The sequence below is a fragment of the Rhipicephalus microplus genome, chromosome 3 (assembly GCF_043290135.1).
Source record: "Rhipicephalus microplus isolate Deutch F79 chromosome 3, USDA_Rmic, whole genome shotgun sequence".
In the NCBI taxonomy this organism is placed as follows: domain Eukaryota; kingdom Metazoa; phylum Arthropoda; class Arachnida; order Ixodida; family Ixodidae; genus Rhipicephalus; species Rhipicephalus microplus.
This window is the reverse complement of record NC_134702.1, coordinates 59,288,837-59,315,402: the sequence shown is the minus strand read 5'-3', so window position 1 is coordinate 59,315,402 and position 26,566 is coordinate 59,288,837. Positions and strand designations below refer to the sequence as shown.

The following is a 26,566-nucleotide window of genomic DNA, read 5'->3' as shown; positions in this document are numbered from 1 at the left end:
AAATGACAAAACCACAATGATGTTTAAATGTAAATGCCAAAATTTTAGGGCAGCACATCAATGAATAGTTTTAGATGTCGTGTTTCTTGTGAATATTTTAACAGGAAAGAAAACTTAGTCATACAATGTTAATTTTTAATGCCTATAGAAGGCAATGACAAAGCGTGGTGTGATCGCTAAATCCAGTAACCGTTGTTGGCATTGACAACTACTACACTTCCCGACCCAGAAAGTGACCATCGACGTCACGTCAGCACCCTGCACGCGTTTGCCTAGAATAATCATAGATCAACGTCCACGCATTTCTCAATGTCATATGCCATACGCGAAAGTACGGGCCGAGACCAAACGTGATGTCAGCTAGTTAAGCCTAGTCACTTTCCCGTAGTTAGGACATTGCAGCCACAGCAGGGCGGATACATCAATAGAGAGGTGTAACCCTGCAGCTCCTGGTTAGGAAAGTCACGTTAATAATATCTAATTTCAATTATCGGAGAGCGCCCACTCGGAAAGCCAAAATAACAGAAAAATATAAAAAGACAGTATGATTGATGATGCTACATAGCTAGTCACTACTCAGGGATGAGGCATGGAGAAAAACTAATTATTCTAACATTACCAAAAAGAAATATAGCACACTGTTTATATGAGACTTCGAAAAATACAAGATTTGACATGGCATTCCTCAGGCAGGATTATAAACAAAAGTGTGTTAATTGCAGATTGCAGGCCTTTATTTCACTGCTTAGTTTTGTCAAAACTTACACGGTATCTGAAAAACATTTGTTCTTGTGGAGAAAATGGGAAATGGAAGATATTGATGTACTTAAGACTGTATCACTATTTACCTCGTCACAGTTGACCATCTTTTTGACAATCAGAAAGTATGGCACACCTCAGAATCTTAACCTCGAGAAAAAGTCTGATGTCACAAAACAAGTAAAAAAAAAAACACTGGCGACTTTACCAATCTTGATGTTCACGCGGCAACTTGCTGGCAAAACACAGATTTTGACAGCGCCTAGTGTCCTTTGTTATTTTTATCGGCAACATTATTTAGGCTGCGCTCGCAAAAGCCGTATGGTTGATATAGCAACCTGTATGATTGTTTCGTAAGCCACTATGGCGAAAATACGAAAGAATAATTTAAACTCGAAGACGAACATCGGCAATGGTTTACTTATAGGTAACAGCGCTAAGTCCAAAAGCCAAACCGTGCCCATAATTTTTTCGATTATGTTTCACATAAGGTGGCAAAATCAACAAGAGCATTCTGAATTAAACTGATGCCTTACTTTTGTTACCATTTTCCTTTAGTGTTGAGCAAAGGCGAAAAAAAGCCAACACAGCAATTGCACAAGAACCGGGGCCACACATGCTGTAAGCTACACCAGCCTTGTGAATTACAACACAGCGCAGGCGACAGTGTGGAACACATTTGTCCTCGGTGGTTGTTTTGGAGCGGAGCCAAGGCCTGTTAGCGGAAGCAATTCCATGGCAAGTCCTCGAGCGTAGAAGCCCTGGTGCGATTACAGCTTCAGCTCTTGTTTTGTGTGTGTGTGTGTGTGTTTGAGTGGCTCTAGGTCGACGATGTGGTGCAGGCCCCGCGCTCATAGTCGAGAACAATGGCACCCCGGAGAGAGGTTTTTCTATAAGTTGCCGTAGACGATACTTTGCGCAGCAGTCTTACCATTTGTTACTTAGAACAGGGGTGTTTATCGCGCTGACTTTCTAGTACTTTTGTCCTACGGTTCTCAAGTGCTCTACCAAGACATCTTATAGCACTTTACGAAGATTTTTTGCTTAAGTATATTACTCCAGTTTCGAAGGCAGAACAATAATGAGGGAGGAAACGCCTCACTGAACAGTGATTTGACATCACACACACACAAACACACACACACACACACACACACACACACACACACACACACACACACACACACACACACACACACACACACACACGTTTTCAACCATGCTTTCGTCGCCTTCATATACGATTGCTTAGCAGAATGACAAAACAAGACAACGACGATAGGCGTTTGAAGCAAACAAGCATTGTTAGTAACTAAACGAATTGGAGGAGCTGGAGATTGTGCACTGCCTCAGCTAAAGAAGTACGCTGAGAGTTTATTGTACAATGACACAATGGACGAAAAGGGGTGTGCGAAATTTTCTCCCCTTTCTAGCTGTAGCCAGGTCACTTGTCACTTATATACAGTACATGAAGTTGCACTTTTAGACAGACAATACCACAATAAGTGACCAACTAGTAACGCCTACCTCACCTGTACACTTACTCAATAGCACAATTTATTTCCGTTTCGAAGCTCATTTTCATGATTGCACCAATCGCACAAAGAAGGGAACTAATACATTTCATGTACAACGTCAAACATTCAAAGGAAATGTTAATAATTTATATATTGTAGCATGATTTGGGTGTGTTCTTCTTTGATTTCTTCCGAATTTGTGCTTTGCAGTATTATGTTATTAACTCAGTAACCAATTATCTCAAGTGCTATGAGAAATGAAAATATCCACAACTGTCTATAATGACAACACTCCATGGCGTTTCCGTCGCCGGTAATTCAAAAATTCTAGCATTAAGATGGAAGCCGTAAACATTGTTAAAAGGTGGCTGTAGGGCCTTGTCAAGCCGCCTCTTTCGGAGAGCAGCTTTAACCTGCAGCTGTCCTTCATGCAACGTATTGACGAGAAATGAACATTATTATTATTATTATTATTATTATTATTATTATTATTATTATTATTATTATTATTATTATTGTTGTTGTTGTTGTTGTTGTTGTTGTTGTTGTTGTTGTTGTTGTTGTTGATGATGTAAACTTCCTTAGTCAAAGCCTCAATACACAGACAAATGTCGTTACTATGAAACTGCAAGCGTCCAAGCAGCAATGTTTTTAAGGCACGCTGAGAGTGAAGACTTCGGAATAGTTTTACCACACGAAGTTCTCTGACGATGACCTGGATCTAAATACAAGAGCGTTTATTGCCTTTCATTCGCATTGAAAGGCGGTCCCCACGGTCGATGTCGAATCCACGCAACGCCATTGCAATTATTGTACAGCAGTGGTTTCGAATTAAGTTAAATCGAGTTGTGCATTTTTGCATACCACAACTTATGAAGAATCAGGATCCGTATTTCAAAAGGAGGCTTTCCGCCACAAATCACACGCGTTTTTTTTTTTTTTGAGAGTTGGCTAACCAATATTCTCTAACTGAAGTGAATTTCATTTCCAATTTATGCTAGAGAGTAGTGAATGGCAGCAGGGAAATGAAATATAAACAGTACACCAATAAAGTAACTTGTGAAGTGGGGCATTTCGGCTTCAATACGAAGACATGTTTCCGCACTTCTTTCGTTCTTCCCTATTTTCTTTTCAAATTTTATGTGGTCGGTGCACTTCTTTCTTGTTTCAACTTTCAGCCCGACAAGATGAATTTCCGTCAAGCTCTCGATTTGACGAACTGTATCAACGAAGCAGGCAAGCAAGAAGCGGGGTATGAAACACCGAAAAAACATAAAAGAGGAAGAAACGAAATACATCGATGCATAGGTCATCGCCAGAGCAAAACAAAATTACCACCACCAAGCTCGCGCTGCTTTCTGAATTCACGCGTGATGTGTCTCTGCTACGATAGATGGTGTTAGGCGCCAGGCCAGCGCTAGTGCCGGCAAGCGCGGGCCCGGGACGCGTTGCCATGGGCAACGGGCCTGTATCCGAGCCACCCCGGGACCGGAGGTGGCCTGGCGCTTATAAGAAGTCCACTCGCGAAGCGAGCCCGTCGGCAGTCGCGCTCGAGACGAGCTCAGTGAAGGTGCACCCATGGAGCGCACGCGTTTCGCTCTTCTCCCGTCCCTTCCGGGGCTCGGAGCTGACAGCCGTGCGTCGCAGACGACGCTTGTATTACCCCGAATTGACCACCCAATCACAATCGTCAGTGGAATGCACACGTTGTAGCTGCGAATAGTGCGACTGTTTTGCGAAAGTTTAAAAAATGTTAGACACGTTTTGAAACCATGCCCTGCCTCGTCCGTCAGAGCTCTCCATCCTAACGAAGACAGCCGTGAAAGCGCACTTTTTGCAGCGTTCAAGGCTAACTTTACAAGACGGAACTTTCTGGTGCGAAAGGCCTGGCTACGCTCTCACTGTGTGACCCAGAGTTATCACTTCCTCGTGCGTGACTTTGACTGTGACTACGTGCACAACACATCGTGTCCGTCCCCGCACAACTCTGCATCAGTTTGTCCACCAGAGCATCATTGGATATCTTTCGGGACATTGTTATTGGTGTTCTGACCCAGAACAGTTCCATGAGGACGGTCGTACTGAACCTTTTTCGAAGTTTTTCTGCTAAACTGTGATACGCGTTATACGACTGAACTGTTCCCTGCACCACACGAATTGACAGCTGATACAAAGTGAAGAAACCATCACGTTCTGCCAAATAACTAGAGGTAAGAACAGTTACTTTTGCTCTAGAATATACGCTGTTTAATTTCATTGTCGAGAATTATTTAATGCATAAAAACTTTGAGTGCAAGATGTTGTGTCAATGATCAACTTTTTTTATTGACTTGGTGTTCGTAACTACGCTTATTTCCGATACGAACATATTTTTTCCCGGTCTAGCGAAAATTTTCGCACGAGAAGTGCAGGCGTGAAGTGCTTCAATGAGCAGCATATTAGGGTGGTATTAAAAAGTGAGACGATGAAGTTGTGAAAATAGTTTTTTTGTAAAGCAGTCTTCATTTTCTTTGCATGAATTCGCACGGAAAATAATAAAACTTCAAAAGTACAACAAAAATTGCTAATGTTTGCTTGATTCAGCTGCAACTTCTCTTTAAAGTTTGAAACGCATGAATTTTCTGAAGTATGACCGCAAAGAACGTTTACACCATTAGGAACCTGTAAAGCGTGTTTTGCCTGTAAGATACTTGTGCTGAGCAGAAAACTAAGGTTTAGGAGACAGTGTCGCAAGGTTAGGTGTCTGAAGGTTCGACCTTCGGCGCAAGCTTGAGGAGAGTATTGACCATAAGTTTTCGAAATTGTATATTTATTCCGAATTTGAAATCACGTGGACCACAGTTGTGAGTAAGGGTAATAATTAAGGCCATTGTCATTAAAAATAAACTAGGACTCCGACGTGCCTGAGCTACGCTATTTTTTTTCTTACGTACCTCATATTGGTTCTCCCACGATAAACTTTTGGTGCGCTTGTGTGCTTCCATATAACTTGCAAGAAATTGTGGTAACCATGGCTTGGAGTCCAACCTGCATATTTGATCTCAGTACCATTACACCTGAGCCACTATAAGCAATCATTGCGGAATAAATTATTATTGTAAAGTGCGCGTATGTCTCTTGGGGCCAGTGCGCATAACAGAACAGGTGGTTAAGGAGTATTGCCCGCTAGGAATTGAAATAGTAACCATAAAAAGAAAAAAAACGGGAATACGCACTTTAGAAACTACTGTAACAAACTTTCACGAGTCCTTGTTTAGTTTGTGAATGTAAGTGGAAGCAGTGGTGCTTCACACAAAAAAAGCTGATTAAAAATGGCTATCAATGCGACAAATTGGCTATCCTGGCGAAATGACTATTGCGGCAAAAAATCGAAAGACAATGCTCAACAAAGTATCACAAGAACTTGATTTATCACTTCCCAGTGCGGCAAATTGCACCGAAGTTTGTTGCAAACCGATAGTATAGAAAGCATATATTTTTTTATTTTCTTTATTATATATCACAAAAGCCTTCCTATAAACTTTGTAATTAAAAGACTAAGGGAAAGCCGCAAGAAAGTTAGAGTTATTTTTTCACTAATGCAAAAGACTATTACCCGAGTTGAAATACGTCAAAAGAATTATAAAAAATAAAATAAGTTTCTGACCCACAATCTCTGCTTGTTCGTGGAAGTAATGCAGTCGTCTTTTTTTTTCTTTTACACTTACCTAATGCTCTAAGTACTGTAGATAATACCACGTTTTTATGTTTTTTCAACCTGTTTCAACTATGAATATCAATCCATCAGGGTAACTATAGACCACAAAATTTACGGCTAGCACTCAGGCAGTTGTTTTCATTTTCAACTATATCGCAAGCCACACACAAAAACTCATGACTCCTCATAAATGACATAAATTTTATCTTTATTAGTCGTTGTAGCCCTTCTATTTCAATAACTGAACTTCGACTAAGAATTCTGCAACTGCACTGTAGTAAAACCAAGCAATAGTGTTGTAGCCCCTAATTGTTCAGACCGGCCACAAGAATGATATCGCAATCGCTTTTTAAAAGAAGAAAGAAAGTTCCGTGGTGGTGTCTCAAAGTTTATTGATCACTATATTGTGGTTCATGGCACATTAATGCATTTTCCGTGTATCTCTGCTTTGTGTGAGGATCCACACCGCGATGACAATAGTACGGCGCAGATTTCAGCAGCCTCTTTTTGTGCATTATGGTGCATTCATTACTTTCACTGATCTATTCTTTGTCCCCTTCTTTTTTTTCTTATTTTTAGTAGTGAATATTAGGCTATAGGAGGTGCCAGTATAAAATATCTTGATGTCTGAGTATGTAGGAAATTACGCAGGCGAGATAACATTTTTATTGCGCAAGAGTGTTTTCAGACTAGCCCGACATTCGTGCACGTGATCTCACATCTACGTAATCGTACGATATGAACCATTTGTACGATAGGGACGCACTGAATTATGTACCGTCCCTCACACGCGAAGCACAGCGTGTTGGCAAGAACCAAAGTGAAGGTATGCTTGTAGTGTTGCATAACACGAAAAAAAGAATAAGATATCAGGGCCAGTGCACGCAAGAAGAGGCAATGCCACGAGCCTCTGCTAAGAAAAATGAAAAAAAAAATGAAAACATTTATTATTTTCGGGAGTACGTGGCGATTTCGCGCATTAAGGTTAGCGACGTGTACCGAGAAACGAAGGGATTCTTGTCTTTTTTTTCTAAATAAAACAACATAATGCCGAATTTCTACGTGTCTAATAGCTCTTCCATGTCATTGTAAGCCGCCTCAGTAGCCTACTGCTTATGGCACTCGACTGCTTTCTGACGCAAAGTATGTTGTGTCTCTCACAACTACCGAAAAAAAAAAAAATACGACTTCGCAAAAGTGGCGCCAAGCCGAAAAGAGGAGCGGAGCTGGTCTGCCTTCATTGTTGCTCGTTATTTTTCTTTTACTTACTTTCTTTTTTTCTTCATTTGTCTATATACACTATTTGTTACTCTCGTCGGTCTCTTCCCATTTCTTCCTTCCTTTCTTTCTTTCTTTCTTTCTTTCTTTCTTTCTTTCTTTATTTTTTCTTTCTTCCTTTCTTTCTTTCTTTCTTTCATACTTTATTCATGTTTCTTTCTCTTTCCTATCATTCTATCTTTTCTCTCTCTGTTATCTCTGTCTGAACTTCTCTGTGTTTTCATAATTCTGTGTCATCAATCCTTTTATTTCTATCTATCCTTCTTTCCCTTTCTATCGCCACCCTTTTCTCTAAATTCGTTTTTATTTAACTCACTGCCCACGTATTTCTATCTTTTTCATTTTGTCTTACACCCTTTATCGCTCTCTTTCCCCTTTTCTTTTTCTACGACTTTTTCCCCCTCTCTCTTTCACATGCTCGTTTTTCTTGATGCTGGCACCTGGCGTAAACACGGTAGTGGGGCTTGCGCATTTCCTATGGATCATATCCACTAGATGATTTTCGCACAGCACAACACAATTCCCCGTTAGATTCAGCAGCTTCACGGCCAATAGAATAAAAATAGCGTGTGCTGCTTCATGGTGACGACAATTTTAAAGATGATAGTCTTTCTTGGGGACCTTCGACGGAAAAATTTTGGTCTGTCTGTCCATCTGTCTGTACATTTGCCTGTTCGTCCACCCTAACAATACCTCAAACGGCACCGAACGGCCAACCCCATTTACAGCGCCCACCGATATTGCTCAAGGTTTAGCATTCACAGTTGTGCGATTGTCAATTAAAAAGCAATTATTGCGGATATCTGAGGCGCCGTGACAACACTTCGAAGTTTTGTATGTCTGCCTTTATACTAGAAGAGGCACACACAAGTAACTCCAAGCAATGTAGCGTTCTAGTGCGCTGACAGTGCAACGCGATGCTCGAAAAGTTGTTTCAACGCTTTGCTACGACGTCACGGAGGTGGCACCTTCCCGTCGCTTTGCGTTCTACACCTTATGAACTCCGAGACTGGCGCGCATCTTTCTCCGCGAGCTGCACGCCTTCGTTTTCGAAGATAACTGCCAGATGGCACTTGTGTTTAATGTGCCTCGATGCGCTTGTTCGCATCCGCTACACGCCCGAGGCACTCAAACGCAGCGCCTCCCGAATACCCTTCACCAATTTTCTTGCGCAGAACATCAAATAAACGTTTTGTTCACTCTCTCCAGGCGCAAGACTATCGTCTTTCGACTACATTTCCGGTGTAACATGCAGATTTGGAACCAATTCTTTTTAACTATGGAGCACCAGTTACCTGCAGCTTAAGCATCTTCGCTATGCAAGTTTGACCACTACAGGACACATTAGCGCAAGCGTAGAATGAATACGTTACAGGAAAGGCTCTCTTCTCGATGAACACAATCTACACAATAGCACAGCACGAATAATGAACGAACAGAACAGTAGTGGAAGTGGTGGTGCCTTCCATTAAATTATGCAACGCCTGAGTACCGGACCGTGACAGTCTACGGACACGTAGTGCTGTCAGCCGTGACTTTCGCTTCTGCATCGCTCACGCGTTCTCGCTCTGAGGCGCCTTTGGACGCCCCCGCGATGCTGACATCGCTTAAAGGGAAGTTAACTTCCGAACACTTTCCCTCTTTTCTACGTCTCAACGGTGAAAACGCTCTCAAAGAAAATTTATTGGCCAGCCACTGCATAAAGCAGAATTCGTAGTGATTTCAAAGTGATATTGGCTTTCATTTACGATTCTTGTCTCTATTTCACGTCGTACGTTTGCCACGCTTTTTTTTTTCGAAGGAAACCTGTGCCACATTGCTATAACACGAAGAAATTCATTTAATTCTTTCGAGCAACTTTTTGTATATGCTCTTTTGAATTTTAAATCATACGCTGGCACATACACACACACACACACACACGCACACACACACACACACACACACACACACATACACACACACTCAAACGCGCGCGCGCACACACACACGCACGCACGCACGCACATGCACACGAATGAGCAGCGTTTTGCTTTACACTCCAGAAATGCCTTGCTTAAGTAAGTTCTCGTTTCTAGCAGTGAAGAAATAATGTTTATTGGCAACAAGACACTCCAATAAATTGATGCTGCTTTATTATTTAGGTTAATCCAAGTACATATTTCATCACTTGATAAAATTTTGACATTTTGCCATGCGCAATACTTGTTTTAAGTATCTATGAATCATACTGAAAATTTTATTTCGAGTCACGTCGCATTGTGCTACTCAAAGAGCGGTGAAACAGCTAAGTTTACGAAGCCGTCTTCAAAGGCTTCTCGTCGTGTACACTGGAAACCTTTCCTTTACAGGAGTTCTCAAAAGGCAGTGGAATTCATCCATCTTTCTTGCACTTGATTTATTTTTCAACAGTTTATTCCCTCTGCTTCCAAGTTACGAAGGCATGCACGTAGCAGCGGGCCCTGGCTTACCTAACAAGATGCCAGCTAGCGCACGGTGGTTAATAATTTAGGTGCTTGCAAGATAGATGCGATTACTATCGCGAGGCAAGCTAAGCCTTTACTGGTGCGATATGCTGAAAGAGTGCATCGGCCTTCTGCATTGTAATCTTCCCAGCATTGACCTAGCACCAAACTAAAGCGCAGTTCACTGCACTGAAAAGCATTAGCTTCATTCACAAATACAATGTATATGTAGAACAAAAAGTAGGCCGACAATACTTTTTTGGGGGGGGGGGATGAGTTGATGCTTAACTTGCTTAGGTACACATGACTAAGGTGCAAAAAAAGAACATATCGCGAAAAAAGGAGGAACAGTAGAAAAAAAGTGCTCTTTCTTTTCTATTCCAAGAAAGGTAGGCTAAACCAGAAAAGCCAGGCTTTTTGCGCGGTTGCGTAAAGGCTGCAAGCAACAGCTGCAGTTAAGGCATAGTCCCCTAAACGTGCTCACACAAAAATTATCTCAGTGTATTTGGAAAGACTAGGCGAACAGCGCTGCGTCGATGAACTCCTCGTATTGGCTCAAAGCTGATTCCCCCGCTTGGGTTTTATGGTGAGAATCGCTTTACAGGAGAATAGAGATAGTGAGATTTTCTTTCTTGTCTTCCTTCGCAAGGTTCTCACAGCCAGAGCTGCACACCAGCGCTGTATTGTGCAACGCGCGTGATTACATTGAAGAAAAGAACTAAGCACACCATACCTAAACAAAGAATCAGCTGTCATTTTCGAGTAGCTTTTTTCTCTTGCTTTTTTATAGTGTTTTATAGTTTCTAAAGTAATCTGCCTTTCAAAAGGGCAGCCAGTGCTAACGAAACTTCAAACAGAGGAGCAGTAAGGAATCTAGTGTACAGGACTTATGAGGGACGTATTACGTGGCACACACCTCAAGTGCGTAATTTGTATGTCGCCTTCTTCGGCTCTCGAATTTACTAAGGTTCAAGTTCTCTAGCAGAATGTAATGCCAACTGGTCCAGCCATCTCTGTGAATCTAAGGAGTAGAAAAAAAACGAAAAAGCGATAGAAAAGCGAGACGTTTCTAGCAATCAGAAATAGTAGTGGGACTGAGTGGACTCGGACTACTAAGCACCTTTTAATCTCCAGAGAGGCGGCTACTACCCATACAATTCTTCTCTGGACATTGGTGACCCTGAGCCTAGTGACCTGAAACCTAACATTGCGCGATTAATCTACCTACAGTGAAGGCAAGACGAACGTGAGCGGTGTACTAAACGCCGGCATCTGGCCGTGTTCAATAGCCATGTCCACACCAAGCGAAAACGGCGTATGGTGGAATGGAATTAAGGAGCACCAGACATCATGCCACCGGTTTATGTCGAGCTTACTATTTGTGGCAGCTTACATAACCCCTAGGCCTTCCCATCGCAGACGGCTCACTGCCCTGCGCTCGCATGTAGGCGCCCTTTATTGATATAAATAGGCCAGCTGTACCCTGAAAACGAAAAACATGGAAGATAATGTTCGGTGGAAATTATGATATACTTTTAAGAGATGCAAGGTGTATGTTCCTAACCTAAATCATACGATAATGTCGAAGTCAGCGACAGTTATTACATAAAGCGGAAAAAATGAAACATTCAAAAGGACGAAGAACAAAGAAGAGAAGGGACCTACTCAACAACTGGTCGGACAGCTGTCACTGTCGTTTGTCAAGTCGCTCTGTGTTCCACTTTGTTTCTTTCTTTTTCGTTCAATTGTATAGTGCATTCTTTTAGCGTTAAATGATAGAAATACTATATGTTTCGGCAAGTACTTCCGTCTGTGAACAAAAGAAAAGATAAAAAACGTTATTACCGGGGTGTATTCCAGTAATTGTTAATGTGCGTGTGATAGAAAAGATGTGTAGAGACGTTAAGCAGAGAGGGGGTCGTTCGCTTTCTTCCTCTGCGTGAGAATCCAAGTGGAGCGTGAAGATAAGAAAACTGTGCGGCCTTTTGCTGGGGGAGTAAAAGGAAAGCTACAAGAAAGGAAGCAGAGGACGAGCGAAGCACGTCGATATCGATCGACTTTGTCGTTATAAGGTAAAGAAACTGGGACTCGAAAGTCGAAAAGGAAAGACGAGTGTGGTCCCTTATTTCAATAATGGAACGACTGAAGCTAACAATGCTCTTGAGCACCTTCCACATACGCATAGTGGGTCCGGGTTCAAAACGAATCCCCTTATATAATCAATGCAATCTACCAGTACCAACATGTGGGGCCGACATTTGAAGAAACTCGAAAGATGACGGGATAGCTCAAGCAGTAGGTAAAGACGGTGCAACGTGCAATGCAATGAAGAACGATGGGCGTCACTACGCATCCTTGAGGTACCAAGCGCAGATGCAGACTTTGTGGACAGATTTGAGCCGCCTACACGTTACGCAATATATTTCTTTTGATACTTGGTGCCTTTCTCGGATCACGGCACGTAATAATACGAAAGTTAAGAAGAGTTCAGCCACAACACGGTATTCTTATAACATTTTTTACGGAGGAGTTTCAAGCAGTGACGTAGCTTTATGGTAGAACATTTTCCCCACAGAAGTTTTGGGTTATATTCTGAGCAACTTTTTCATTTTTTTCTTCACATCTATCTACCTCGAATTTTCGCTCACCGACCACGCTTAATTTTCGCTCACAACTAACGACGTTGGCGCCGACAGTGAAAGTTCAGTACGCTATCAGTTTAACAAAATAATATTCTTGTTCGTAAAGCACTTACAGTGTCTGCAAAAGCAGTTCGATATCTCAGCCAGGTACTAAGCCCCAAAAAATGTGAAAACGCTGTTACTTTACACAGTGTTAGCGAAAAACGCAATGTCATTTCTATTGTGTATATAGAGGACAGGAACGACCATACCTGTCAATATTGAGATTGAAAGGCAATATGCATTGAAAGTTAATCTAGCGTTAAAATGAACAAAACTGTCTGAATATGCAATGACGTAGTGAAGTGGAAGCAGGTTGAATTGTGTAACTGGAGCTTATTGGCGTTGGAACAGCCGAGAGCCGAGCAATAGAGAGCACCCTCGTGACGTTTGGTTACGACAGAGCCAGCTTGGCCGTTTGCTGTTCAATTTTGGTGAATGGGCGAGAAAGAGCCCTACCACAATTGCCTTTCTGTTCTCTTTTCTTTATTTTCTCTTGTCTGTTTTGTCGTTGTTAATCGGATATATTTTACTACAAGTAGCGTGCCGTTAGAAAACTAATTTCAAGTCTCGGGATAGCGCGTGGCCCTGACAGCAATATTGCATTAGCACGCCCCTTTGCCCAAGCAACGCTCGCGTTGTCTAACCATCCGGACCACACTGCATTTAGTAGCTTGACTTCTTTCTGCTTTCTTCACTGCTAGAAGCAGTGGCACATAAATAATGCAACAGCGTTGCCGTATGTAGTGGAGTGTGGAACGCCGAGCTCAGAGCTTAGTGGCGGCGCGTTGCGTCAGCTGCGCAGTGTTTTGTCGTCCGCATAATGCGAGGCCACCAACTCAACGCCACGCAGAGTGTCCTTCAGGAAGCCCTGACAAGTTTCGGACATTCTAACTTTCTTCAAGGGCACGTCGTTTCTCCGAACTATTGTTAGGGAGAACCATTTAAAAAGAGCGATGATCCTTCAAAAAGATGCAGCAACATCAACAGCAGAAAAAATAGAACTAATAAAACATTTATATGCTCTAAAATATTGATTTCCAGTTAGCTTAAACCAAGTGGATGTGCTACGACCTCTCGTGGTTCTCCAAGCAGTTGTGCCTGTCGCAAGCCTATGAACTGAATAACATCCCTGTCCTTCCGCATATTTCTTTATTCCTCTTCCTGCTGTCCCGATACTCAGTGAGATGCTGCTGAAGATATGACAATATCTGAAGGAAACAAACTCGTCTGTATTTTTGTTGTCTTTCTATTCAGTGTATTTTGTTTCGTATAGTGAATCACAAACTTACACAACGTGTAGACACATGAACTTGTTAAACACACCTTTAACGTTATAACTTTAACGTTCAAAATACTGTTGACATTTAGGTCCCTCGCTTGCAGTTAATCTTGTAGGAAAAGAGACCTCAATAAGATTTTGCTGGCAGTCACCACACTTGACTAGCAACATGCACGTTTGGTTATGTAGCTTGCAAAACTTAGCGTCAAGGATTATATATATGCAATGTTTTACTGATGTTTGCATTTTAACTCCATTAGAATATGCTGGGCTACTCAACTTACCCAGCTGTTGCATTGATCTTACTGAGGTCTGTTCGATATACTTCAAGCTCTATTACTTTTGCGGGATATACTATTGGTCACGACTGTACAACATTGTTCTACAAACTGTACGTTTTCAATTCTTTTGACGTGGTTTTGACCGAACATTTTCTTCTAACAGAAATAACTCTTTTTAGTACAAGTAGTGAAAATCTTTTGTATCTAAAGACGCTAAGGCAACGTGCCTTTGCAGGATACATGCAAGTGGTGCAGTTATTGAATCTAAAGTCCAGATAGTCCAGATTCACTAAATCCCAGTTTGATTCATTCAAGCTGCTGTGCATAGCTTGGAATTATAAGGCGTTTTTCACTGCTGTTGGTCGTAGACATGTGCCACGCCATGGTGGCCTAGTGGCTAAGGTACTCGGCTGCTGACCCGCAGGTCACGGGTTCAAATCCCGGCTGTGGCGGCTGCATTTCCGATGGAGGCGGAAATGTTGTAGACCCGTGTACTCTAATTTGGGTGCACGTTAAAGAACCCCTGGTGGTCAAAATTTCCGGACCCTTCCACTATGGCGTCTCTCATAATAATATGGTGGTTTTGGGATGTTAAACCCCACAGATCAATGAAATGTATATATGCCTCGTACAATTCGATTCGAGGAGTCTGCCAATTATTTTCTAAACATGTTTCTTACAGCACGCACTTTATAAGCTTCCCCTCACTATTGCGTGCCAGCGAACGAATTTTGCATGTGTGAGCACTCATCATGCGCAAGCGTTATGAGCAGCATTCTTTCTCTGCCATCCGGATCTTTCATTCTGCTCACGAAGCAGGCCTAAAGCTCAAGTAGAAACCAACTATTCTGCACAACAGTTATTATGCTTAGCCTTGTTTAATCAAGGCATGGCTTTACGCTTAGTCGTAACTCAAGTATTCCCGAGTTTACTGATTTCGACACCCTCTCTTCTCGCGGTTTTGTTACTCGTCCCATAAGTGGGTTTTAAAACGTTGTATTTTTGCTTTACTTTCGAATGATCAATATTAATTTTCCTTATTTTTCTAGTGCATGCTACTGTATCTCAACATGATTTTACTCCGCTACGCCACGCTCTTCTCCCCTCTCTATTAAGACCACCATACTTTTCTTGCATAATCCAAAACATTGAGACTTTTTTTGTAGCGAAACAGTTCACTTTATATATTAAAAAGTATATCTTTAAACCAGAAGAAAGCACCTATACCTCACCTAATAACTTTGACCATTGCATGCATCTGCGTGTAGGAAAAAATAGCCTGACAGGCTGCAAGGGTTGTAGACGCTGAATTACAGCCTACACTGCACAACTACGAATTACAATACTGATAGTTTACGTGCGGGTTTTGTTCTCGCGCATTTACCCTGCGGCGCCCGCCAGCACCGGATGATTGCGTCTGTTGCTACAGCCATCGCGGGAGAACAGTGACAAAGAAGTGGCTCCCTCAAACGCATGCGCCTTTCTTGTTTGTTTGTTTGTGTGTTTGTGTGTTTGTTTGTTTGTTTGTCACGCTAGGCAGAAGCCGCATTCTTCGCTATTTGTTCCTTCGGTATACACGCGCGAGACGTCCATGCCTTCACATGCCTCAATCCATCGTTCCCGTTAGCCCATTCGTGGAGGCATTGCTGCTGACTGTGGTGGTTTTGGCTCGCGCTATCTCCTTTTTGTTGCGTGGTCATCGAATAGATGACTCGATCGCGGTGAATGACTTGTCGGGCTCATAACATCGCCGTTTGTTCTTTGCTCTAAGTGGTGCTTGTCTATGCACTTGTCATTACCGCGAAAAAACGGAAAAGCCGTAAGGAAGACTGTATGGGTGCTAAAGTTATGGCTGTTAGCCCTGACGGAAACAGACAGCTTTAGTTGAGCGCCCGTCCAGAATTCCACTGTTTTTTCTTTAGTGTTACTAAAATGTCAAAAAAGCTGCTAGCTCAACTTTACACTTCAACTTGTATCTGCACTTTCCTAAGCATGTGAACTTTTCTTGACGTACCTTTGCGACTGGGGAAATTTGTTGGAACCAGAGCCGTCCAATTTTAAGGGCGAAGATGAACTGAGAAGCCAGAGAAGAAAACTGAAACGTTTATTTACACTATTTCACATTATGTAGGTAGCGTGATACTACATTAAAAAGAAAGAAGCCCATTGAAGCGTCAAGCGCTCGCGTTCTATGTCCTGGTGTTCCCAAGATTTCCTGAACGGAAAACAATTGAGGCCAAGACAGTTCAATGAAATTGTCCTCCCTTCCGCCCCCAAAAAGGGAACACAACGTCTTTCCCAACCCAGGAAAGAGGAAAGAGGCAAGCCCAGTTTGTCTCCCGGCGAGAAAAACACAAACAATACACCCACAACTAGCCCAGAACACGCGCAGAAATGACTCATCCAGGAGGCAACGCTGCCGGGCCGGCTGCGGTTTGCGGAAAATGAACCGTGAAGGCCAGATGAAAAAGCACAGACTGCGAATAGCCCTTTCTAGGCATTCCGTCCGTCGGGCGTGTCTAAAGTGTTTTCGGCGAGACGCCTAAGGGCCTGAAGAATTCGCCATACCATTGCTTTGTTGACACCACTTCCGAATGCTGCTTTCGGTTGCTGAAAAGGGCTTGAACAACGACAACTTCATGACAAAAGCAGCCGGCGACGTGGTATTGCACAAATTTCTGCATCCGTCGCTGTCCGAAGAACGAAATATCTCATGGAATTAGGGCGAAGCACAACAGCACCCTCACCGCTAGATGATACATCGGGGTAGATCTAGCCGGAACCATCTCATGCGTTCAAGTGACGCCAAGCCATGGAGGCTGATCACAACAGTCCAGAGGACAGCGTGTTGCCTAAGCAAGAGAAGAACAGTCCTGTCCTCATTTTTTACGCCGAACGAAGGTGTGTGTTACAGCAAAGTTCTAAATGCCACGAGTAAATGATGCCGAGTAAATGCCCGTCTTATGAACACCAAGAAATACCTCTATCCGCATGGACCCCAAGAGGATTCTCTGAAAGACTGGCGCCTTCTATGATGTCAGTGTGAGTGCAATGCACTCAAGGAGGTTCATTATTGGGCCATCCGTCACAGGATTAGTCACTCTGGCTCACAGACACCTCAGAATTTTTTTTTAAAAACACACGGCCACTTTCTTCGGTGTAGCGTGCGGAGATAATGTTGGTGGAGTGAGGGAACAGCTTCAAGTAGAGGAGGGTTGGAGAATACCGAGGTTATATTTGGTGAAGTCGTGAAGACAAGGTGTGCTTTGTTAAAACACGTGGTGATTCGGCCATTTTAGTGAGAACCTTCGGTATATTTTCGATTAAGAAACTCTAAAAGCGGCGATCTGTTTACAGAGCCAAGGTCGCTCGAACGGATGCTGTGTAAGACCCACTATGGGCCAGAAACGAAGCGAGTTTAACTTGGGTAACCCTCCTTCGCTCTTTGAAATTGTTTTAACAAGTGTGCCGACTAAATAAAACAGCGCAGATCACGTGGTGTCATCAGGTCCAGCGCGCTGAAGTTGGCTTACTGGTTGCGCGGTATATTGCTGAGCGTGGACGAAAGATACTTTATCCGGGCGTCTTATGGAAACGCTCATGGATGCGAGTATGGCTCCGATGGCGTTTACTGTTTGGGATTTCTGCATCCTCTATAACCTCCGTGCCTTTATTGATTTCTTTTTGTTACTAAATCTGTATTACGTCATATATATTTGAGGCATGCTCGCAGAAATGTTCAACATGTGGGCTGAGATCCACGGCCAAATATATATATATATTTTTCAAGCGATGGTGAAATGGCGGTATTTAGAACACCAATAAAGGAAGCTGTATATTTCGCTGCTCTTGACGCTCCTTTCTTTGTCATTTGTAACTATTGGAGTTGTTTAGGTTGTTTTGTCTCAAATGTTCCTTGACCAACTGTGCCGTTTGCCTGAACACACTCTTGCTGACTTCGCTCATTTAAATCAGGAAAAGAAATCTGTTGCTGTGCTTCACAGTGAACTTTATTTGCAGAACTATGATCTATACGAGCTCTGTATGAAGACAATGGCGATTGTTGCTGTCATTCGACAATTGCACGTCAAAATAATGTGACTGCCAGTTGGTCAGTCACACAGTTCACCTCACTTTTCTGTCTGCCTCTGCTGAACAGCTCAGCCTTATCAGCTGCAGTGAACGTTGTTGACAACAAATTGGCAACAATTTTCTAGATCAGTAGTAATTCGACAAAACTGCGCGTATCAACATCCTGGGCAATCATACCTTTTTCCCGTTGTCTCACAGTTAGATATTTGTATTGAGCTCTTGCCGACTCCGGTACCTTCCGACATCACCAAGCTGTTTTAGACTCACGTAGCTCTGACTGGGTTATTCTTTGACTAACTCTTGTCACTTTCTTTCAGGGTGAACGTTCAATGAAACAATCATAACACGACACGTGGTACAAGACTGCGAGCCTGACGTTTTAAGGTGGCGAGGAATAGACGTGGTCTTTCATAATACTAGGGCGATCAATGCCGAGACACAGAACTGTGATTTCTCCTGTAAATAAACAATGTGGAGAATGTGAAGTGGTAGTTCAGAGGAAGGCTGACGCTTTTGGCAGGCAAGAATCAAGAAAGTCCCACCAAGTACTGCTGCTGATACTCTTCGTGGGAGGTAGGATAATCCTTTCCTTCCCCTCAGGAACCGGGTTGCGGAGCATGCCGTTGCTCACTGTTAGCAGCTTGTTTACGCTGCCGGGGAAAAAGGATTTCCTTCGCATTCCCAGCTTGTGGCACGGCACCACTATAGTTGCAGATGTTTGCGAGCAGCCGCTAAACTCGGAGCGTTGGGATCGTGACAGCAAGGGGCACCGACCTCGAGTGAGGCTGATGATTAAACTTTGTTCGAGGAGTAAGTAGTTGACTTCACGTTAGCACGGCACTCAAGGATGTCTGGACTGTTTGCGGCAGCATTTATCATCAGCGTCAGCTAAACGATCCCCGGGAAGTTTATGTAGAGTGCTATGAATTACGCCTTACGCCAGCTCAGCTGGAGTAAGTCGCTTCAACAAAGACCGAAGACACCAACAAAGACGCAATGTTTAAACATGGTTTTCTTAACAAAAAGAGAGAAGGATACTCTTTATAAAAAGAAATTGATTTTAGCTGGTCTGTTCTCTGTAGAGCAATTCGGAATAAAATTAAAGGATTCTAGGGGAGACAGAGACATACGACTAAATACTTAATGAAGAGTTACTGTCCATGCTGAAGCTTTTTGTGTGGTTCCACTTAAGCATGTTGTCAAGCCTTAGAGCAGTGTTGCTCCTCGTTTGAAAAATATTGTGTTATGAATTTATCCACTATTTCTCAGCTTATCTCACAGAAAAATTTATTTTAGCCAGTATGAGTAGCTTGAACACAAGGATAATGAAAAACCAACTTCAATATACGACGTTGAAACACAGAGGCTTGAATAATAACGACAAAGAGAAATCTACCCAACTTTAGCGAAACAATTTGTGTTTACTTGTGAAGGAGCACACAGAGACAAGGCACAAAAGAAACGAAGAGGCACAACAGCTGCACTCTCAACTAGTCTGCTTCCAAGAAAACATGGCTAATATACAACATGATAGAGCACCACGTGTGGCAATGACGTCTAAGTTACAAGAGTTACAAGGTTATCTTTCAAAAAAAGACATTTCGCAATCGCTTCGAACACCCTTGCTTTCGTGCCTTATTTCCATGCGCTCCTTCACAAGCAACCATGAAGTATCACCAACTGGCCCCACTTTCACCGTTACTTAACGAAAGGAAGAGCTACATGTCACTATGTAGTAGCTCCTCTTTCACACTCGGTTCGCATTACCATAGCCATTTTAGATAGGAATGATGCTAAAGAGGTTTGTGAATGTACCAATAGTCGTTAAAAACAAGAGTATATAGGTTTTCTGCGCACACAGACTGTATGGCTCATCGTAGTCGTCACTGTATATGTAAGCACCGTGTTGTCTGTCTCAGCAGCAAACGTCACTTTAGTATGCATGCTTCCGTTGGAACGAAACAGATAGTTTTTATCTGTTACGTGTCCTTAAATTTAAAAACGTCTGTTGAGGATTTTGCTGCATTCTTCATAAATTTTGTTTCTGGCAACCCGACGTCGATGGCTGAAATAGGGATACAAGACATACGCACAGAATTAGTCGTTCAACAATATTATGTACTTGTAAGTTCTGTCTTGCCCAGATAGCCTACACATTTCAGTTAGGGCTGACATTGAGGACATCCTTTCTTTGCGAAGGCGCTATAAAAAAAACGAATTGTAAGTTGCACTGAAGGCGAGTTGGTTTTCCTGGAATGAGATCCACGATCAATCAAGCAATAGATAGATAAGTACGGCAAGATAAGGGACGCTGGCTATCGGTCTCCTGAGCGGTCCTTGCGCGCAAGTTTTAGTGGCCTCAGAACATCGGCACGTTTGAAGCGTGCCACGTAGAAGCACTGTTCGTTTGTGATCGTCCTGCTCTGTTGGTCAACGTCACCAAATGTGATGAGCGGCCCGTCTCGCCAAGTAGAGTAGAGTAGACTAACAAAGTAAGGGGTGTGAACTGCGCAGATGAGTTTTACCAACGATGATGAAGAAGGTACCAGTACACACTGCGCTGGGTTTTATGATAGTATTCGTTGGTTAGGCTCTTTCAGTTAGCAGCAGTTGGACAGGCCGACGGCGCAATGCAAGCAGTGGCACAAGCGAGGACTGACGACTATAGATGCGTGGACTAGATTGAACACTGAAGATCGCTTGGACGATTACTATAGCCCGTTTTTTTTTTGTTTTTATGGCAAACGAGACGCCTCTCTACAGTGATCAAATACAACACGAGTGCTGGTACATTCCGTTAGGCTATTGATTTCTGAGAAACAAAAGCTGGAATGCGCAACAACATTATCGCAACATTCCGCAACTTTATCGCCAAGTGTGTGTAGTTTTTTTAGCTATAGCTATGCTATCTGCGTGTGCTGCCGGAAAGCCGATCGTTGAAAATCCTCAACGCAAAAATGCCAAGTTTGTTCATTTTACTTTGAAATATTGGTTTCTTATAACGTTGTAGTGTTCGTATCCCGTCTGCAAACATATTTATTTAAACAAAACGAAGACACAAATAAAGAGAAGCAGTCTTGTTTAGGAGCTACATTAATCTGCCATTCACACAACTGCTTCACCGACAGAAGAACGGCCGCGTAAGTGGAAGCGCCTTTAAAAGAGTTGATATTCAATTTGTTATGCCCAGCTAGCCCCCCTTTTTCTGGTCACATTCTGATACGTACACACACGTGTTTATTTGAGTGCGCATTTTTTTCATGCATTCCGCAAAGCAGCGAAAATGTGTTTATTACTTTACACATAGAGGGGGGGGGGTAGGGAGTTGTGTATTCTCAACGGCACTTGTGTTTGAGTGACGTCTCACTCCAAAGAGCTGAAGTCCTGCTTAACCCCGAAAGTTTACAACTTCATGAGTGCAGAACAGAGGTTTGAGCTCCTTTCCTCGAAGAGTCAAGCGCAGCGCGCCGCATTTGTATGTTTCGCATGCTTTCCCCACTAGCTTATTTCACGCTGGCAGTCCCTCGGCCCTGAATTCCTTTCCCGTGAACAGTGCCGCCTACCCCCTTTCGGGCGTGCCTTGGCATGGTCGAGCGAACACTGTTTATTTCCTCGGTCAGTCATTCCGCGGGAGCTCCGACCCGTACCCCGGTCGCAGTACGTAGTTTTTGTTTGTCTTCACCGCCTTCTCCGCTGTCTTGCATTGCGCCCCATCTCCGCCGCCTTCCGGCGAAGCACGCATCGGACGAGAATAGAATGCTGCCGATGGGGCCCGTGGCGCCGCGTTTCGCCGGACTTCACCCGGTAAGCCGAGGCTCAATTTTCCGGTGGTCTTCCCAACAGAAAAAATGCCGAGCGAGGACATCGAAATTCCACGGTGGCAAGAAATTGGTGGAAGGTGTCATCGCCAAAATCATTGGAAACTCAAGCATTCATTGCGATTTCCCGAAGAGCTTGGTCTCGGCGAAGCTGATATTCCGAGAATGAATTCATTGAAAAACCGAAGCAAACGCGAGAGCCGTTCTTCGGTACAGCACTACTTTGACAATAAACTCTGTCGAAGCACATAAACTTGAACTTATATACCTAAATCACTAATAGAATGTTGGCCCTTCTTGTTCGCGTGTTCATTTGCATGAGAAGCATTCATATAAAGAGAGATGTGCTTCACATTCACAAGCTTTAGTTCTGTGATGTTCTGTGATGATTGTGTTAGCCGAAATGTGCAATGCATTCTCAGAACTGGTCACAATAAGTGATTGCAATGGGAAACGAAATGTAAATCTGATGATAGAACATACTGGGGTAGATTAAGCCATTTGCAATAGAGAAAACACTTCAAGTAATTGCGCACTCGAGCTCAAAACGTCCTCTTCTTAGGCGCATGGAGAGGCTAAAATGTGGTACAGGTTTCATAGCATTAGAGTGTGCAAATTGTTCACACTCGCAATTGTTTGCTGAATTGCTTGAACAACGTCGTTTTTTGTAGATACATGCTGAAGTAGTTTGGCCGGCCATTGGTAACAATTTTGTGTAAGACAAACGTGTGTGATTATTATCTGTGACAGATACCCTTATTTATTAGTGGCACGAAACTGTAAAAAAAAAAACAGTCCAAGTGCTGTAATCGACAATGTTTATCATTGCAAGCGCAAGTAACCATAGTACCTTGTACTAATTCGACTTACTTTATTCTGAAATCATGGGTATGCTGATCTGTTGAACATATATATATTTGAAGTTTTAGTGGTGTGTTGCAATTGTTTCGCATTTTAATTGCTCTTGGCACGTAACTTGACCGCACAAAAAAAGCAGAATTTCCACTCATGTTTTTCCACATCTCTTGAGCATTGCGTTGATTCTTGAACCGAAGAACACACCTCGCACGGAGGCCCTTTGGAAGCTCTTGAAGCAGTATGCATTTACCAATGACCTAATCCTCTCCAGATACCCATAGAAGCCCCTTAAGTTAAGCTCCTAACCAGTAAATCCTTACGCGACTAACAAGTAGAGCACTGCGCTTAAGTCGTTTCCCCCGTGGCAAAAATAGTAAAACGAAAAAAAAAAGAACGAGATGGATCAAAAGATGCGACCGGGCCATGACCCCGATCGCTCCGGTATTGATGTTGTTTTATAGCATGTCTGGCTTGCTTTGTTTCGATTTCAATTCTGTCACTACGGTACGAGACGGCATCTGAACTCCTGACCTCGCTTAGTGACTCTCTGTCGACCAGAAAATCCTAATCCTTCGATCTTTAACGTTGCGATGAAGCCCGTACAAGCTTGAACTACGCCATGATCTCTCATGGCAATCGGTCGCTTCGTGTAAATGCTGCAACGGTTTCACAAAAAAAAATAATAACAAACGACGTGGAGACCTCGATAGGCAAGAGACACTCGAAGGGTTGCGAAACATTGAGCGAAAAGCGGCGAGAGACCGCTGGGACGCAGACAAACGAAAGTATTTTCGTGAACCGAACCAGGACAGAAACAGCTAAGGGATGCAGACAGTGATTATAGATGAAGTTAAATGCAGCCACTGTACGTGTTCTATTGCTCAGTGGGCGCGCCAGAAAGCCAGACGGAGCAATGGCACAACAAGCTAGCGTCTCTATAATTCCTGGGTACGTTTAATCAGATTTACTTCAATGGAAACTCACGCAGTGATAAAGTTTGCCCTTGCTTATTTTTGCTAGATTGTTATAAGCTTATTGTGTACTTAAATGTTCTAGTAAGGCTCCTAGACAAGCAAAGACAACTTTTTAGTCATGAAAGTAACTGCAACTGCCACACTCTGGGCACCTTCGGTACGGTTTAGCACAGTCAAAAACTGCAACAACACACTCGATATCGGTGTGCGCTCTCTCTAATACCGCCACGTTTGCTTCCATTCGTTCCTCTGTGTCGAGCGTGCTTCTTCAACTTTTACGTCTAAGCTGTGTCTGGCTAAGTGAAACGAAAACTCATGTGTCCTATATGCGCAAAGACTCTCAGTACACATGTGTCACAGGAATTGTGCACCATTTACTGCTCTGACCACTGGCATGGGTCAGCGAAAAAAGTATAGCTCACTCAGACTAACTAAATATTTTTCTTAACCAGAGAGCTCACTTGAACTGAGACTCACAAGAGTGTTTTCTAAACCGCACTTCCTCTGGCTCAAACTCACAGCTAGATCGGAATCCGAGTTAGTCTGAGTGAGTCGACTTATGAGTGTGTATTCTGAACTAGGCAGTGACCACTGGTACTCCAAAAATAAAGACGGGTTCACACAGGCGGCAAACATAATTTAACATTTTGGATACACGTCGCGCCTAACTAGTAAAAGTTGTAATAAACCATATGAATTAACTGATTGCTGAACACCACGTCAACGTGTTTCAGCTTCACCAGTTGACAATTTCTATGAAGTGCTTGATTGGTGATGCTTTCGTTTAGTTTTTCAAGAGTTTGTCAGACATGGTACCAATACCACAATACATCTTGCTAAACTTAGCGTAAACACAAGTGTTCGACTCACCAGGCACAAAGAAGTTTGGACTGTACCCACCCCAAGAACTTTTTATGACAAACAGACATCTTCTTTGTTAAACTTTTCAAACCGCAGAAATTTCAATCCTTCCTCTAAACAAAACTGTCAGATTAAACACTTCGTCCAACTGATACATTATCCTCAATGATACATCTCTCAGAATTTATGCCCATTCAATCATTTTTATTATTGCTTTTCATGTTCATGCCCCTTCATGACCATACATTTGAACTACTCTCTTTTTGTCTTAGCACTGTTTTCATAAACTTTTTGTATTACTTTTTTGTGATGTTATACCTGTATGTTTATTTCATATTTGTTGTACATGATTGACTGCCATTCCTGCTGCTTTGTCAACTTGTGAACGGGGCAGGACCTCGTCAAGCTCTTGAGCTTTTAGTCCTGTACTCCGCGGAAATAAAATAAGAAAATAAATTGGTTGATTGATTAATTGATTGATTGATTGATTGATCTAGCGCGTAATTGAAAAGAAGCGTTCAGGTGAGTACAGAGAAAGAGAGAAAAAAGAAGACTAATGTATTCAGCCACTCTGTCTTCTTACCAGTGAGCACCTACACGCTGGAGAGTGATAAGTTAGTCGGACAGGCTCCGGAAAATCAATTGGGCTCGCAAAGAGCGGCCGCGGCAGACAGCGTATATACATTGCATTCACATACGCGCGAAAGTTCGGGGAAGCGGCCCGATGGAACGGATAGCGACACCTGCGATGCGAGAAAGCGCTGGCGGTGGTGCATCTCTCTGAGAAGAAGGCGGGTACCGATCGGTTCTCACAAGAGTGGAACTATCGAGCGTATAGATTGGCCATTCGTGGTTAGGGCGTATGTATACGCTCGAAAAAAGTGAAACTTTGTGTTACCTTCTGATGAATACAAAGATCGATTCTATTTTAGGGAATACATTTGTAAAGAAGTCTTTTCTATAGACCTCGTTCGAAATAGGTCGCTCAACCATCCACCCACCTGTTCGACCGCAGCTGCTCCGGGTCAGAATCATTAAAATAAATAAAATAAAAACAACACTCACTCATTGACTACGTTCATAGAGTTAAATATAAACTGAAATACGAGCAAGTACACTATCAGCAATTATAAAACTGTTGAAACGTTCAAGAGAATTCATTGATTTCCCAGTGTTGAAGTTTTCGTTGTTAAACGAAAAGCTTTTCGAGAATCAGTTTTCTTTTGAGTTTAGTCAGGCTGCTATTTTGACGCGTGATACATATGTGGTCAAAAAAACAGAACATAAGCGGCGCACTCATTCCCGCAAAGAACGTGCACGTGTCCATTCGGGCTCCGAACAGCATTGCAGTCAGAAGGTTACGACCGCTTGCAATGCTGTGCGGTTTGGTTGGTGGGGAGTAATGACGATTTGTGCATGCATGCGTTGATGGTCGTTAATTACTCTTACCGAACACAAAACGAGAAAAGGAGAGATACGAAGTCAGTAGGTTGCGGTAAACATTATTGAGAGCCTCATAAGCATGACACTTTTTAAAGCGGAGAAAAAAGTAAGAAGGAAGGAAGGACAAGAAAAACAACAGAGAAGGCAGGGTGGTTTGTGCTCCCCTTCTCATTTTCACTCTACGCTGTGAAAATGGGAAGGGGGAGCATAAACATGAGAGGGAGGAAAGAGAAGACAAAAACGTAAGCTGCAAAAAAGTCGTCACTCAGTTTACGTTGTTGTCCAATGTCCTTCGCCATTCTGGAAGGTCATTGTTGTGCGATATCCCATTTCGGTAGGCAGTCAAACTCGAGAAATGAATAAAGGCATGGTACATTAAGGACTGCAGTGGTGTAAGCCGGTTCACCACCAATTCGCTATTGCTCTCGCTGGGTCAATGTAACTCGTGACAAACGAACTGAAAAAGTGACTCACTGAATTCTAATTCATCAATTAGTTCGCATACTTGTGTGCTGAAAGAATTGCTTGGTAGGTTTCTACATCAAGATATTGTTTTGAAG

The 26,566-nt window shown here is 42.9% G+C and overlaps 1 protein-coding gene across 1 annotated transcript in view; it reads left to right on the top strand.

Annotated features, from left to right (window-relative positions):
• Positions 1–4,001: 4,001 nt before the first annotated feature.
• LOC119161342 (uncharacterized) overlaps positions 4,002–26,566 on the top strand; it is a 32,969-nt gene continuing 10,404 nt past the window's right edge. Inside the window, exon 1 of the mRNA XM_075889615.1 lies at positions 4,002–4,486. The gene's annotated coding sequence lies outside the window, so the exon portion shown is untranslated. The remainder of the gene's footprint in view (positions 4,487–26,566) is intronic.